Source organism: Ornithodoros turicata, chromosome 3 (assembly GCF_037126465.1).
Source record: "Ornithodoros turicata isolate Travis chromosome 3, ASM3712646v1, whole genome shotgun sequence".
NCBI classification, from domain to species: domain Eukaryota; kingdom Metazoa; phylum Arthropoda; class Arachnida; order Ixodida; family Argasidae; genus Ornithodoros; species Ornithodoros turicata.
This window is the reverse complement of record NC_088203.1, coordinates 29220320-29237880: the sequence shown is the minus strand read 5'-3', so window position 1 is coordinate 29237880 and position 17561 is coordinate 29220320.

Below are 17561 nucleotides of genomic sequence, written 5' to 3'. Positions count from 1 at the left end.
AGCGCATGTGGCCCATGACGTATCTTCGATTTGGCCTGCACCTCTGACACTAGTTCAGGGGAGTACCGATGTGGTGCCAAGAGCGTGCGCCGCCGACTGAGACAGTGCAAGTGTATGGTCAACACTAGCGCTTCCAAAGCGAACGAGCGAGTGCAAGCCAGACATGTACAAGATACCTCAAAAAGTATTGAAAATAAGATAGTAAGTACTGGCAAAAAATTGTAATTAAGATAGAGCATAAATACTTCAAAATGAAAGTAATTAAGTTAAAGTAGCAAATACTTCCGAAGTATTTAAAGGGACTATGAAACGATTTTTTTCTCCGTTTCGTTCGAAAGAAGACATTTTTGTGAGTCTAGAACCGAAATTTTACTTTCGTCGCGCGAGCGGATTTCTCGGGAGCGAATTTAAACGGAGCGGCGAAGGGAGGACAGCTAGCGCCGCGCCGTGGCGAGCTGCCGAGCGAAGACACAACGGGCAACTTGACGCGACCACGGCCGGCTCAGCAACACGTCATCGGGACGTGTTGCCGAGCCGAGGAATCCCGCCAGGAGCATGCGCCGTAGGATCTCGCGTATGCGTTCATCGAGAGTGGAAATCTCCAGCAGCTCTCGCGTGATCGGCAGATTTCGGCATTGGCGGCAGCCACAGCGCGAGCTCGCGGCATTACTTGCCATTGTGCAACACCGGTGACGTAACGGGGAACCGAAGTGCGGTCCGTACAGTTACACCATCGGCAGGGAAGTACGCGCGGGAGAGGAGGAACGCGGAAGAGACATTTCCAGCGCGCGCTCCTCGCAGAGTGTAGCGATTTCGTCCGGAAAAATTTGTGGCATATTAGTTTCTCTGCGGGAAGAACAGTTTCCATCGAAAAAAAGTATGGGGGTTTGGGAAATTTCATAGTCCCTTTAAGATACACTTAAAGGGACTATGAAACGATTTTTTTCTTCGTTTCGTTCGAAAGAAGACATTTTTCTGAGTCTAGAACCGAAATTTTACTTTCGTCGCGCGAGCGGATTTCTCGGGAGCGAATTTAAACGGAGCGGCGAAGGGAGGACAGCTGGCGCCGCGCAGTGACGAGCTGCCGAGCGGAGCCACAACGGGTAACTTGACGCGACCACGGCCGGCTCAGCAACACGTCATCGTGACGTGTTGCCGAGCCGAGGAATCCCGCCAGGAGCATGCGCCGTAGGATCCCGCGTATGCGTTCATCGGGAGTGGAATACCAGCTCCGGTGGCGCAGCGGTAACGCGTGCGCTTGGAGACTGGGAGGTCCGCGGTTCGAATCCTGGGGTTTTTCCTGGGTTTCCCTCAGATGTGTAACAGGCGTATGCCGGCACAGTTCCCCTGAAGTCGGCCCATGGACGCAGCTATCCTCCCCCCTTCCTTCTTCCACTTCACCCCTTCCTCTACTCCTCTCCACCACCTTTCCCTTCCCGAGAAACATGCCGCCTAATCAGGCAGGCAGACCTCTTGGGTTCCTCCCAACGACACTCCTCCTCCTCCCCCCTCCTCGGGAGTGGAAATCTCCATGACAGCAGCTTTCGCGCGATCGGCAGATTTCGGCAGTGGCTGATTTCGGAAGAACAGTTTCCATCGAAAAAAAGTATGGGGGTTCGGGAAATTTCATAGTCCCTTTAAGATACTTCGGTAGGCGTCGTAGAAAAGTACGTGAACGTGAGTATAAGACACGTTTGAGTTTGAAACACGTGAGTTTGATGTCTTCCTGGTCGAAAGCATGTTCTTGTTGTAGGCAAAGCTTGCATTTGACTGAAATATTATTATCGGTCTCCGAAACATATTCGAAAATTGTCCGAAGGTTTGGCTATGGGAGTGAACGCGCCTTTTTCGTTGGCTTCATTCTGCGAACTGACAACGCAGAATGACTTTTTTATGCCCATAAATACAAAAGCCCCAACAAGGCTTGCGGTGGTCATTAACCGATCTGTCATACACACAACCTACTATTTATTATTTTATTTATTTATTTATACTTCTAGCGTCTTAGACGCCAAAAAAGTACTACATACAAACATTACATTATATACTTTACAAATTGAAAAAGTAGAAGCTTAATTGTCAAGCAGTGGTGTCCTAGAAGGCTAGAACAGAGTCAGAGGGGATATTTAGGTCCGAACTCTGCTGCAGCTACAGGGGGGGGGGGGATATGTTTAATGCAAAGTAAGAAAAAGGAAAGGGAAAGGTTAGCCACGGTGTGGGCTTGCTATTCCCTAATGCTTTCAAGCAAACAGAAGAAAACAGCTGGGATACAGAAAATTATCAAAAAATACAGAAGAAACAGCTCCTTCACTAATCGTTGCGCATCAGAGAATGCCCAGGAGTTTAGATTCCCGAAGGAATCGTGTCAGCGCAGACGTGACTTCAGCGTGCTGGGTAGGGCCAAGTAGCACCGCGAGGGAAAGCTCTCGGTAGCCTAGATGAGCAAGGCGGCGCCGGAGACTCGATCGGTGGTCTTCGTACCGCTGGCAGGCAATGAGAATGTGTGGCACATCGGCTTCTACGTTGCACGTTGGGCAAAGAGGTGATGGGTGCTGATTCATCTTAAATAGGAGGAGAGGAGTTCGAGCCACATTCAGCCGCAGCCGATGAAGCAGCGATTCCTCGATGCGCGGGATGCGGCCAGGCACAGCATATGTCATTAAAGGGTCAGTGGATTTAAGAAAGGCATTGGTTCGTATAGCTTCTTGCTGAAAGAGCTGTGTGCGGTTGGCAGTGAAGCGGCGGATTTTCAGCTGGCACATAGAGTGCGCAAGGGGAAAGACAGTTGGTTGCTCAGCGTCGTGGGCTTGCCGAGCAAGAGCGTCAGCACGAGTCGTCTCTTTGAAGAACCTGAGCTTGCTCAGCGCTGCTGGGAGATAATTGATGCACAGGCCCAGCAGGCACTTACATCTGAGGGATTTTCAGATGTGGATCGACCCACTTTGGAGGCTATCCTTTCCAGAGAAACTCTCAATGTGAGTGAAGCTTCCCTGTTTGAGGCTGCCCTTACTTGGGCAGCAGCAGAGTGCAGTCGATGCGGTCTTCAAAGGAATCCAGAATGCCTGAAATTCCGACATGGCTCGGAATCCATTGGAACACCACTTCGTGTCCCAGTGATACAAGTTCAGAGTGCAGGGCGATGATCGTGGTGTAGGTGTCACTGATGACTGCGGCAGAGTAAGAGGCCAGCGCCTCCAGAGCAACTTTACTGTCGGTGAGGACCAACCAGGCCCTGGGCGCGCACGAGGAGACATGTCTCAAAGCGGCCAGTAGTGCGAATGCCTCGGCCTCAGCAGATGACATAAGAGGGAGCTTGAAGCCGTGCTCAGCTCCATCCTCTGGGATGCAGAAGGCAGTAGACGACCCAACTAGAGAGACTGAAGCATCGGTGTATATTTGGGTTCGATGCCGGTGGTGACTGTAGATGTGGAACAAGGTCAGTTGGCAGGCCACAACTGTTGGCACAACCTTCTTTTTCCTAAGACCCGGAATTGACGTTTGTACAGTGGGGTAGTGAAGTGTCCACATGGGTGGCGCAAAGGAGGTCCGGGCGGAAGTTGAGGGGATGTTGCTTCGTAAACGGCAAATAGCTTGACCGAATGCAGATGCGGGATAACGTTGCGCAATGTCACAGAGGTAATGGGCTGGATGGCGGACAAGATAACGTGTGTACGCGTGTAAGGCGACACTATCGCGAATAATAAGCACCGATGGCTCGCGTGCCTCCGCCAAAACGGAGAAGGTTTCGGTTGTCTTTGGCACTCCCAAACAGAGACGGAGACTTCTGGCTTGAATATTGAGCAGCTCCCGCTCGTGAGTGTTGGAGAGCCCATAAAGGACAGGCAGGCTATAGCGCATAACGCCAAGCAACAGGGAGCAGTGCACACGATGGAGGTCAGCACAGGACGGGCCCCATGTGGATCCACAGAGGTGCCGGAGCACATTACAGTAGATGCGGGCGCTAGCAGAAAGGGAGTTGATCTGCCGCGACCATGTCAGTCCCCTATCAATGATGATGCCTAGATACCGATAATGCGAGACGTAGTTCAGTCTAGAGCCAGCTAGCAGTAGGGGGTATTGGTGAAGGAGCGCCGCGTGAATGCCATAGCTACTGTCTTAGCCGGCGAGACCGACAACCCCCGGTCAGCAAGATGCGCCACAAGAAGGTCTAAGGCACGTTGCAGACGACGCTGAATGGCATCACGGCGCGCTGCAGAGGTCCATATGCAAATGTCATCGGCATAGATCGTGATATTGGTATGCTTGGGCAGAAGAGAAGGGAGATGTGCCAGGATGACATTAAACAGGAGCGGGCTGAGGACGCTCCCCTTTGCAACCAGGTAAGGGTACAGCCACCCACACCAGCTTCTTGAAGCGACGCGACTACAACATTATGGAGAACACTGTCGTATGCTTTCGCTACATCCAGGAAGACAGCGGCCGTTAGGAGCCCATCAGACTTTGCTTGCTGGATGGAGGAGACGAGATCGATGACATTGTCAATCGCGGACCGCGCTTGCCGGAAACCAGCCATAGCTTCAGGAAAGAATCGGGTGCTCTCAAAATACCAGTTCAATCGTGCGGATACCATCCGTTCCATAACCTTCCCGACACAGCTGGTGAGGGCAATTGGGCAGAAGGCATCAATGGCGTGTGGAGACTTGCCTGGCTTCAGGAGCGGCACTATCATTGCATTCTTCCATTCTGCTGGGAAAACACCATCCCGCCAACAATTATTGTAGAGCTTAAGGAGTGCGTGTCGGCCATGGAGGGGTAGATTTTGGAGGGCCTTGTACGTAATACAGTCAGCTACAGGGCACTCATTATAAAACCCTTGCTCTTGAATTCTTATCTTCCAGAAAAAAAGAAAACATTCAGGTCAACGTACGGGGTCGGAATGGAAATTCCCGCAGTGCGCGAGCATGCTAATGAAAAGAAAAGAGGGAGAAAATGGAAAACTGAGAGGCGATCCAAAAAGTACCAAGAAGGTACCACAAAATGTATTTGAAATAGAGTACAAATACTTCCCCGAAAAAGTATTGAGTAAGATACCAAGATACCACAAACAGTATTTAAAATACAGGATCTTAAATACAATACTCTCAATACGTACAAGTCTGGTGCAGGCGCAGGCTAGTGGTCTGCTGCCAGCACCGGGGCCACTGTCGTGCTCTTTACGCTTGTTCATTAGAACTTTCTACTGCAAGATATTACAAAAATTGATATAATTGAATTTGTTTCTCGTTTTTGATTGAGTATTGTTGCTACCATTTAATAATTTGGACTTTCTCTACATGTTCAATAACAATATCGCATCTCTACAAACTTAGTCGACTTGACAACCACTTTGACAGAAGATTTCCGTTTCAAGGAAAGGATGCGAAAAGATAGTGATCCCCGCGAGTGATATCGACATCTATTTGCGCTGCACAATAAAATATATCGCCTTTGAACTATTTTATCTGACCTCTAGAATGTCCTGTTTGCTGGACGAAGGAATAGGTATAGCCCCCAACCCTTTGAGTGATAAAGCATGGGAGCTTGGTCATATAGATAGAGACATAAAGTATCCCGGATTTGAACAAAAAGAGATGAAAACAGTGCATATTTTCTGTCTTGGATACCTCCATCAGGGTTCGTAGCGTTTGTTAGAATGAAAGTTGTTCGATTTTATGATGGCTCGATGATAGATTATTTTCCTCTGTTGTTGTTTACATGTCGCCGCTTAGAGTGTTCCTCTGTTCTTCAGCGTCAAGTCTGTGCTATATTGTAATATTTCTCCTTTTGATAGATTGATTAGCTATTATTTCTCAGTGTGTTGGATGTGATGTGTTGGATGGTATTTCCTTACGTCTATGCTGTTCACTTAATAAGAAATTCATTAATTAAAAGTTATGTAATGTTGGAATATGAAACTTAGGTTCCCTATTGCGCGCGAACTGTTATGACAGATATTCACACTATTGCAATGATGGTTCTCAGGTATAGGAATATTAGACTTTTTTATAATACATCTTGTTGTAATCATATTGATTAAGAATATCTTCTTTCTAATGGTATAGATTTTATTTCTTCTTGTGTTCGCGTCGTTCGCGTTCCGTGGTCTTCCATACATCTATCGGAACCCATCTTCAATAAATCATAGCAGATATCATCAGAGCTGGTTGTTGGCTAGAAGCGTGCTATGTGGTGAAGTTTAACATATCCATTTTCTGTACTGGATTCATAATGCAAAGTAATGTTTGTAGTGTCTCTTAGAATGAAAATTGTATAGTGTTGGATTAATTATGTCAGGATGATGATTTTATGATAGTTAAAGTGATAGATTATTCTCCTCTGTTGTTTTGATTAAGAATAACTTCTTTGGAGTGGTATAGATTTTATTTCCTGTTGTGTTCGTGTCCCATGGTCTTCCAGGGTCTCCGCTGTTCACAGTTAATTACATACATGTATCAGAACTTCCCGCTATAGCACTGATGGTTCTCACGTATAGGAATATTAGACTTTTTATAATACAACTTGTAATTTTGTCTCTAATCATATTGATTAAGAATATGTTCTTTGATTAAATGTGGTGGCGGTTACTTGTTTTGATATGGTACTGTGTAGCTATTATTTCCCTACATGTTGGATGATATGTCGGTTAGGTTCTATATTAATGCTATATGTGTTGATTCGAATTATTTCCTTATGTCTGCGCTATTCACTTCATAAGAAACTGATTAATTGTGTCATGTTGGCATATTAAACTTAGCTATTGTGCTCGAAATTACTTACATCTATCAGGTTCTCACATCTCAGAATTTTTATAATAAAACTTGTAATTTTGATTGTAATCATATTGATTAAGAATATCTTCTTTGATTAAATGTGGTGACTGTTTCTCGTTTTGATATGGTGTTGTGTAGCTATTATTACCATACATGTTGGAGGATTGGTTCTGTATTAATGCTATGTGTTGATCGTGTTGATTCTAATTATTTGCTTATATCTGCGCTATTCACTTCATAAGAAACTGATTAACTAAATTTGTGTCATGTTGGAATATTAAACTAGTAAACAATGTGATGAATGTTGATTTTATGTTTTCTTTCAGAATCAGATGGCTAGGTATAGTGAATAAAATATGTATATTCCTTACATGTACTGTCTTGAATTTTGTTTCTTCTGTTTCAGGTCGTGAAAGTTTTCGGCTCGGTTTTTCTCCTTCACCTGATTGGCATCACAATTGGCATTACAATTCCCAGCACTATTGGCCTTAATAAATATATTTTCACTTGTACTTTTTGTGTATGACTCCTCTTTCCATGTCTATACTTGCATGTAAACCGCCTACTGCGCACCTGTTGTATCGGGTAAAAATACGAATGAAATCGCCCCAGGCGGAAAAATGACGAAAGAAGTATGCCCAGGTTGAAGAATGTGAGGCTTTTTATAATAAAACTTGTAATTTTGATTGTAATCATATTGATTAAAAATATCTTCTGCGATTAAATGTGCTATCCCTTCTGCTTAATTGAAAATGTGTGATTACCACTAATAAAACATATTGTGTATGATGTGTGATACCGCTTCAATGCTATTGCATCATACCTGTAATAAGTATAATCTTTGTTACATGTATTGTATTGTGTTTCTTCTGCTTCAGGTTTTTGGCTGGGTTTTTCTCCTTCACATAGAGTCATAACATAATTCCTGGTACTAATGACTTTAATAAATATATTTTCACTTGTACTTTTGTGTATGGCTATCCTTTGCATGTAAACAGTCTACTGCACACCTGTTGTAGCTGGAAAAAAATTGCGATTGAATTCGGCACAGATAGAAAAATGACTAAAGAAGTCGGCCCAGGATGAAAAATGTGAGCTGGTAAGCGCGCATGCATCCCTCCGGCCACGCTCCGCCCACCGGTAAGAGCCTCCGGGCGGGGGAAAAATTACGCGAACGAAGTCGGCCAAGGCTCAAAAATGTCGAAAGAAGTCGGCCCAGGTTAAAAAATGTGACAGGGTAAGCGCGCATGCAGCCCTCCCCCCGCCGATAAGCACGCGGACAACCCTCCGCACGCACGCCGCGCGGGGAAAAATACGCGCAGGGCTCAGAGGCAGGGGTGCCGTAGTTTAGCTATGCCGTAGTTTCTCACCCATCTATTACTACTGACAACTCGTAAAGCATAAACTTGCTTTGTGCTCCTTTTTCACGTGCCTTATTACGAGATCAAAATCATCAAATCCCTCCCTAAAGAAGCCTATAAATATAGGCTTCATTTGTCGTAGCAGATATTGATATCATTTTTATGATATCATTTATTTATTTATTGATATCATTGATATTTTTTATCATATCAAGACTCTTTTGAAATGTCTTGAATCGCCCATTGTGACAGCAAGGTCTGAATTAACCATATAGACTGGTCAAGAGCTGAAAAGTATATATATTGAGTAGAAAATAACTTGAAGGTAACCTGTTACATATCTAAAGCTTAGGAACTTCACGTCAATTTTCATTACGCTTTATTACGTGTAACTGCGTTTGAAGTTTAGTTACGGGCCGGTTTCACGTCAGTTCAGGCAGGGAGGTCCCATCGACCTCCTGGGTCTTCAGTATTTTTTATATTTATAAGCTCATCGTACATTATGATCAACATTTTTTCCGAATAGCTTTCGTGCAAAAAAATCGAGAAAATCCGGCCCTGAATTCGGATGTTTCAGTTTTGGCGTGTTTGTACGCGTATACCTCCCGAGTGTTAAGAGATATTGTTGTGAAATTTTTTGATGCTGCTTTATTATGCCTACAGGCCAGCTGTCAGAGAGCAAATTTTAGCGCGCAGGTGCAACGCTGTGCCCTCTCGCGCACTTTTGTCCTAATTTCGACGCCTGATATCTCTGGCTATAGATGTCCCTGATCGCAATACTTGGTATCAGCTCACTCGGCTTTTAATGCTCTTTTATCTGATATATCTATCCTGCATATACTTCCTAGCGGCATGTGCTGAAATAGGCAAATGTTTAGGCATATTTCGAAATAAACATGTTTTTTGCGCGTGTATTTCTCAAAAAGGTCCCACTTGATTTCGTATATATTTTGCCAGGACATGGCCCGATGTTAGGCCTTTCATCTAACGTAAAAACTTCTTCTCCAAAGGCGTAGACTGCGGATTAGCGTGTCGGAGATATCTACAGCCAGAGAAAGAAGCGTCGGAGTTTGAACAAAACTGCGCGACAGAGCATGTTCGCTGCTGTTTATACGATACAGTGTTGCACCTGTGCGCCTAAATTTGCGCTCGGAGTGCTGGCAGGTAGGTATACTAAAGCACAAAAAAAATGCACTACGATATCTTTTAAAACTCAGGATGTATACACGTGCAAACACGGCAAAATTGCAACAATCGAATTCAGGGATGGATTTTTCGATTTTTTGCACGGAAAGTATTCGAATGATTAATTTTACCAATGTTGATCATCATCTGCGATGAGCGTCTAAATATATATATATAAAAAATCATGAAAATTCAGGAGGTCCATGGTTCGTTATCTGCCCCGAGTTATTGAAAGCGGGAGGGTACGCCTTTTTTGTGACACTTATGCTGTTCATAATTGTCACAAAAAAAAGGCGTACGCCTCCCGTTTTCAACAAATCGGGGCAGATAGCGATATCATTTGAGATGATGGTTGGCTAGGAGCGTGCTCTGCGGTGAAGTTCATTTTTAAGAGTGTAGCCACACCTTTTACACTGCCCGCGGTCTTGTTTTATGCAAAACGTACGAGGCAAATCGTGTAAGAACGCAAGTGAATGTCAAACGCAAATAAATAGCAACAGCGTCTCAGTCGGTAAGTCGCCACGATTCCGGAGCTAGCAGACGATTCTGGCGGGGAGCGGACGCTTCCGGCAGCCAATGAAGTGGTCTGCCACCTGACGTCACCACACGCCAGACTCGGCTTGGGGGAGATTGTCGCCGCGGAGCGCATTCTTGCAAACTAATTTTCTCAAGAAATTCGCGCTTTTCGAAGGAAATATTTTGCGTGACAGTTTATGAAGGTAGTATGTTCATATCAAGCGGCGAAAAAATATATGTTCCAAATGATTTCCATGCTCCTTTAACATCCCCGTGTTGCAAATCGTATGCCGGACCATGGTCGGGAGCCGACCAGGTCGGGTCGGTCGCCGCCGGCGCACCGACGTTGAGTCGTCGCGCTGTGCTGCCTGGGATATATATGCTGCACACACAGGCACAATACTATTCACTAATTGACGACACCTCAGCACAATCGGAAAAGAAACCACAACCGCGTACGATCCACCTCAACCCGGGACGTCACGGCAAGAGAGAGGCCTAGCCACACCTTGTACACTGCCCGCAGCCTTGTTTTATGCAAAATGTACGAGACAAATCACGTAAGAACGCACGTGAATGTCAAACGCAAATAAATAGCAACAGCGTCTCAGTCGGTAAGTCGCCACGATTCCGGAGCTAGCAGACGATTCTGGCGGGGAGCGGACGCTTCCGGCAGCCAATGAAGTGCCCGGCCGCCTGACGTCACCACACGCCAGACACGGCTGACTGTCGCCGCGGAGCGCATTCTTGCAAACTAATTTTATCGGGAAATTCGCGCTTTTCGAAGGAAATATTTTGCGTGACAGCTTATGAAGGTAGTATGTTCATATTAAGCGGTGAAAAATATATGTTCCAAGTGATTTCCATGCTCCTTTAACAGGGTCTCCTCTTTATAACCTTCGCCGTCGTAAACCTCCAAGCTGATGTTTCTTTTTACTTTTCCGCAGATGCCTGGGGACCGTTTCGCTCGGAGCCATTGGCCACCTGCGCGTGGCCAACGTGGTGGTGACCGCCGCTGCCATGCTTAGCGGACCCCTCCCCTACCTGCCAACCAGGATTCGTCTATGGCCGCCACCAACCATGACCATGAAAGAGCAGTCACGACTGTGCCAGACCTGCGGGAACTTTGGTGGTCTGGTGGTCCATTCCAGAACCCGCCGTGCACACGCTCTGCACACGGAACGCGCACGTCAGGCACACGCCCAGCGAGACGCGAGACGCACTTCGAGTTGCGGCTGCCCGCCAGCAACCTGCCATTCGTGTACCCCAGGACTTCACTTCAGCCTTGCGACTCATCACCCGTTTTGCTCCTCAGCTGCTGGCACGGCCGCTGATCTCCCACGTTCCAGAGGACGAACCACAGCCTGGGGAAAAAGAAGTCTGTGCTTATGTTGATTTTAGTCGGCATGGTTTTGCGGCATATCTCGTGAGCACTGTGCTATTTAAGTAACAATGTACAGGGTTAGTTACTTACCTTCGGTGGCGCAAGCACTGAAGAAGCTCAAGGGCCCAAGTACCAGGGCCTGGCAGAAAAAAACGCGTCTGCCGCTGTCACCGCCGTTGGAAATTTCAAAATGAAAACAGGTCAACGATCAACGGCATAGCAGCGGTGTCCTCTAGTGCGAGGGTTTCGAAGATAATACCCCTCAATGTAACGCAAAGAGTGCTGGGCGAATACGGACGTTCTACCCGTTTCTGAAGCATGCGGACGAACGTGAATAAAGGTACAAATGATTACACCGTCAAAAAACTGCTTTTCACACGGTTCCAGTGGAAAGGGACGTTATGCACCGCTCGTAATAATACATTTTTTAACAGTGTAGTCGGGTGCCACGGCCGTGACCACGCGCTCCCCATACATTGAATAGGCCGTTAAACACAGCGGTCTTTCTAGCTCACCATAGCTCAAGCAATTCGCCGCCATCTTGTCCACGACCGTGACCACACGCTCTCGATGCATTAGGTTAGGCGCGCGGCATACCAGTCCTTCTAGCCCGCCATACCAATATTTACATAACTGCACAAGCGTCACAAAAAAGTAGCGCACGTTTCCTGTTTTTAACGAATCACGGGGCCGAACGATATCATTCGGGGTAGTGGCTGAGTACTCTAATCACACGGCAAACTTAAGGGGTATACAAGGTGCACATTTCTCTGCGTTATATTATTACAACTTAAGCAGTGAAAGCTTCTTGCAATTACGAGCGCTTAAAACAAAAAGCCGCATGCATACGGATGAAATATTCACTGCACTCTTTCGATTTTTAGCTCCGCCCTGCGCTCTAACTTTATGTCCCCCCCCCCTCCATCTTGACGTAGCACTTTCCTCACTAATTGCGGTGAAGGGTTCCACGTATGATATTATTATTACACTTGCGGAAATGAACTAGATGAATTTCAGTCTTCTTCTATTCAAAATCTGAACAGTTAGAACCTCAAACTGCAAAAGAAATGCGTTGAATTTAGGGATCACACGCGCACCACGTTTTCCGTGCAGTAGCACGCAGCACACCGCGAGGGCGAATGACTATCCAACGCTACAGGTGCGGAATCTTAGGTAGGTGAGCGATGGGTTATCTTCGTCATCTTCGAATGGTTCCCACGCTGCCCTACTTTGGTTTGAGCCGCGTAGCCCCACGTCACCAGCTCGCGTGGCACAGTGGCTAGCGTGCTGGCCATGTCATGTCGTGACTGGGAGTACACGGGCTCGAATCGCGTCATATGATAGCAGCCTAATTGTTCACCTTTACGCCAGACGAATATGTTGGAGATATCATGGCGGCCGTGTCATGGCGGCCGTGGTAGTATGTTCTAAGGAAGAGGAGTGAGGCCTGCCTGCTCAGACAAGGCGGCGCCTTTGTGAAAAGGGAGGAGGGAGTAAAACAGAAAGTATAGAGGGTCAGGAATTAAAAGAAATGAAAAATTAGAAAGATAGAGATAAAGAAATTAGTAAGAAGGGTAGAATGAAGGAAAGCGTTCACGATAGTCCCACGACGAAACGAAAGCTAGGAGCGCATCTCGCGCTTTTCTAAGATGTGTGTGGGACCCTGCGGGTACACACACAGCGGGTACACACAGACCCTGCGGGTACAAAATCTCGTCTAGAGAGCCACAGGGAAGTGATAAGACACTGAAACTCGAGACCAAGGTGTCTCTGGCTGCTTGAGACTCTGCACACTCCATGATGATGTACGCCAGGTCACCTAAAAAAAGAAACAGGTCTCAAAGCGTGGCGATGATGCGAAGCCTGGTTAGTAACAAAAGGCGGGTGCCATAACGTACTTGCATTGGAGCCTGTGGAGAAGGGTAGATCGCTTCCGGTTGAGGTCCTTCACGGGGTATGGTTGGGAGAATTGCCGCGCTTCCGGATAAGCAGTAAGACAGATTTCTCGGAGGTACGCAGAGAACTGATTCCTATTATGTCGTGGGTCCAGAGGTGCAGGGACCTCAGGCGGAAGCTTGTGTAGCTGTTGGCGATCCCGTCAGCTGTTTCATTGCCGGATATTCCTGCATAGGAAGGAACCCACTGAAAAAACACGGGAATACTGTTGTTCTTGAGGTCTTTCCATATTTCCAATGTGGTATGTGCTATGGGGCCGTCAATGTGGGTTTACATATCCGCTGAAGAGAGAACTTGGCGTCTGTAAGCACAATAGCACTCTCCTCTGCGACGTTCAGTAAAAATTCCAAGGCCTGCGTGATGGCTACGAGCTCGGCTAAGGTAGACACTTGAGTGTCGATGCGACCGCCCCACGAGTGCCCAAGTGCAGGACACCAGAACGCTGCCGTACTACTTCCAATAACGGGATTGGTGGACCCGTCGGTGTAGATTTCCAGTGCACCCTCGTCCTTTTCCTGGATGGATTCTTGTAAATGCTCCTAGACCGATGCTTCTAGACCAATGCTTGGTACATGTGACTTCTTTCTGAGACCCCCTTTTCATTTTCCCCTTCCCCTTTTTTCCTTTTTTTCGGAATAGCAAGTCGGCTCTTTGCCTGGCTAACCTTTCCTTTCTTAATAAACATATTCCCCCCTCCCCCCGAAGAGAGTAAGAGCACTGCGGTCCCTGTCGAAGAAACGGTGGCTCTTCCGCTCTGGAGCTCGACCTGGGGCCAACAAGCATCTTGCAGGTGTATAGCTCCTCAGTTTCCTGAAGCGAGATCCGCGGTGGGGGCGTTCTGCGGATATCTTCTTCCCATCGTGTGACCTGTGTAATCTGTCATATTATCGCAACAAACGTTCAGTAGCAAAAAGACGAACGGGCATTGATCCCGCTTCACCGTAAACAAGTTCGCTGGATGATTGCTGCGGCATAATCAGAGCGTTTCTTTGGCCCATACGGTGATCTGCCTCGAGCTGAACTAGCCTTGTTGGTGGCGGCAGGGCGTATGGAAGAGCGTACACTATGCGGGAAAGGAGAAGAGTATTGTGTAGCGTGCACAACGCCTTGGAGGAGCATCCCCAGTCGGTACGACGGAGTTGTTTCAGAACATTTTGGAAGGCTCCGATGGTCGACCTGAGAGCCGTGACCTGCGGATCCAACTGAGCTTCTCGTCAGTGTTGACGGCCAAGAAGCGATGGGTCTTGACATGAGAGATGGCGTGGTCGCAAAGTTTGATCTCGATTTTCCTGCGGCGTCTTCTGTTGATGGCTTTGGATTTCTCGGTCGAGATGGACAGGCCAGCGGTTTGGAGGTAGTCCGGTGTCGCCTCTGGAGCAGCGTCCATTTGAGGTTTCATTTGTCCCATTTTACAGCCAATGCACCAGAGGGCTATATCATCAGCATACATTGATAGAAACATCCGTGGACGGGCCTCTGGGAGGGACCTCAGCAGAGCAGCCAGTACGACGTTGAACAGCATGAGACTCAACGCACTGCCCTGTGGTAGCCGGGTCCTACACTCTTAAAAATGAACTTCACCGCATAGCACGCTCCTAGCCAACCATCGTCTCGAATGATATCGTTATCTGCCCTGATTTGTTGAAAACGGGGGGCGTACGCCTTTTTTGTGACAATTATGAACAGCATAAGTGTCACAAAAAAGGCGTACGCCCCCCTTTTCAACAAATCAGGGCAGATAACGATGTCATTCGAGATGATGGTTGGCTAGGAGCGTGCTATGCGGTGAAGTTCATTTTTAAGAGTGTAGCTTCTTCACCCATGTTTTTCAGAGCCTGGTAAGAGATCCCGTCTATTCCGGGTGCGCTACGTCGACGGCGCGATTGCAGTGCCCGCCTGAGTTCCGCAGTAGTGAAGGGCTAGGATGTGTGGGTCATCGGCGCATGCAGTAGTAGGATTCACTGGGTCTGGTACCGGGTCGGGTGCGGCTGTAGTGGTGAGGGAGTCGGCCATAGCTTCAGCTGTATCATCCAACGACAATCCAAGTCGCGCTGCTGGGGTTGGAAAGAGTAGGGCTTCCTTCTCTTTTCCTGTCATTGTGCAGTGTTGCCCATTACAGCCTGTTACGGCCCGTTACAGCTGGCGATGGCTGATATACGCCTATGCTGAACGAGATCGGTGCGAGTGCCAGATTTCTTAACCGGCGTTATGCCCCGCGGCTTGCGGCGACCAAGTTAAGAAACTTGAGGTCAGGAGAAGGGCCACTTCATTTGCATGAGAAGTACTTGGTTGCACTGAGTACGCAGGCCGGAATAGCATCAGCAATAGTACCCTTTGCTGCCGCCAACTGGCACCTGCATTGGTCCCAGACCAGTGCCGTGCACTCTTAAAAATGAACTTCACCTCATAGCACGCTCCTAGCCAACCATTATCTCGAATGATATCGTTATCTGCCCTGATTTGTTGAAAACGGGGGGCGTACGCCATTTCTGTGACTCTTATGCTGTTCATAATTGTCACAGAAAAGGCGTACGCCCCGTGTTTTCAACAAATCAGGGCAGATAACGATATCATTCGAGATAATGGTTGGCTAGGAGCGTGCTATGCGGTGAAGTTCGTTTTTAAGAGTGTGTATGCCAAAGGGAGTCTGGCCATTAATGGGACCTGCCTATACCTGAGGCTCCACCCGCTCACGCCTCTTATTGGCTGATAATTTGAAACGCCATGTTCGGAGCTCGGCCCCCCGACGATGGACGGCTAAAGTCTACGTAGCCATGTGACGTATGCGAAGTGGAGAGAGGCGCGCTGGCTACTCATCCTTGAAAGCAGTTATATGGGTTACTGAGTTGGCACGAGCGGAACGAAATATATATTTGGGTATTGTGACCTGCGTTCTTTCAAGGGGTATCAGTGTATGTAAAATGTTTGGCGGCCTGTTTATACGGCCCCTTTTTGTGCAATGGCGGTAACTTCACCTCTTAACGAACCATCATCTCGAATGACATCGTTCCCTCCCCTAATTTGTTGAAAACAAGAGGCGTACGCGCCTTTTTCGTGACAATTATTCAGGACAAAATTTTAATTACGCTTCCTGTTTTCAACATACCAGGGGAGAGAACGATGTCATTCGATATGATGACTGGCTGGGGTATGACTTCACGTCCTAACCAACCACCATCTCGAATGACATCGTTCTCTCCCCTGATTTTTTAAAAACAACGTCCTGCATAATTGTCACCAAAAAGGCATAAGCCTCCTCCAAAACGGAACAAAACTTCCCGTGGTGTTCCTGGGGATACCCTTCCCCGGAAATACGGATCTCCCTGGGAGACAGATATTTTTCCGACGGACGTCCCACACATCTCCGAGTGGCCACGGTTTGGACTTCCCACAAACATCCGTCGTTTGTCCTCCCAGGAAGTTATACGGAGATGCCCGGACGTTGCACGGACGTTTGCGTACGTTCTCAGGGCCTTGCATTTTCTCATTATTATTGATACTCTTTTATTGAGTTGCTGTGTAAGTGGACAGATTCTTACTAGGCATGTATAGGCGTTTGTTTTCCCCATTTCGTTTCAGGCTCGGCCATTACATCTTTCTATCTCTGTTGCTCGTTTTTGTTTTGTTTCTGATATTTCTGTTACGGACAACGCAGAAAGTTTAAAAAACAAACAAAAATAAAGACGTACATATACAAGCTCTTAGAACCATGAAGATCACTTAGAAAGGCAGTGGCATACCTTTCAAAGCGAAAACAGATACTATATATTGCTTGTCTTGCGAGCTTTCACAAATTTGAGAGTCCAGTCTGCCTGCGAGTCAAACTAAATGGTGAGGTGCTGAAGTTTAATGCGATTGCGTATACTTGTAACAGTGGACTGAAGAATTGCTTGGCGTATTAACTCACTATGACGTAACATCTGTGTTTCTTACTGCTTTTGGTGTGAGCCATTCAGTTGGTTCATCAAAAGTCGAACTCACGCCGCGACACACCTTGCCATGTTTCTCTCTCTCCTGCGATAATGCTCCATTTAACATCCCGTCAGGGACCTTAGTCGGACAATTGTTCAAACGCCCGTTACGACACATCCTGCGGATGTATACGGCTAGGGACATCCATCCGTGTCGCTCCCAGGGATGTCCACTTGACATCCAGTTCAGGACATGAACGTTGGGATCTATTTTGGACGTCCGTGAGAGATAGTGTTCTGTCTGGGCTGTTTTCAACAAATCAAGGGAGAGAACAATGTCATTCGAGGTGACGGTTAGTTAGGAGGTGAAGTCATACCTATAGGGTTCTTCGTTTTCGGGTTTTATGATTTTTCAACTTCGAGGGGTAAAAATCGGGCGTCGGGGGTAGAATTCGGGCGCTACGATCTCTGTTTGATA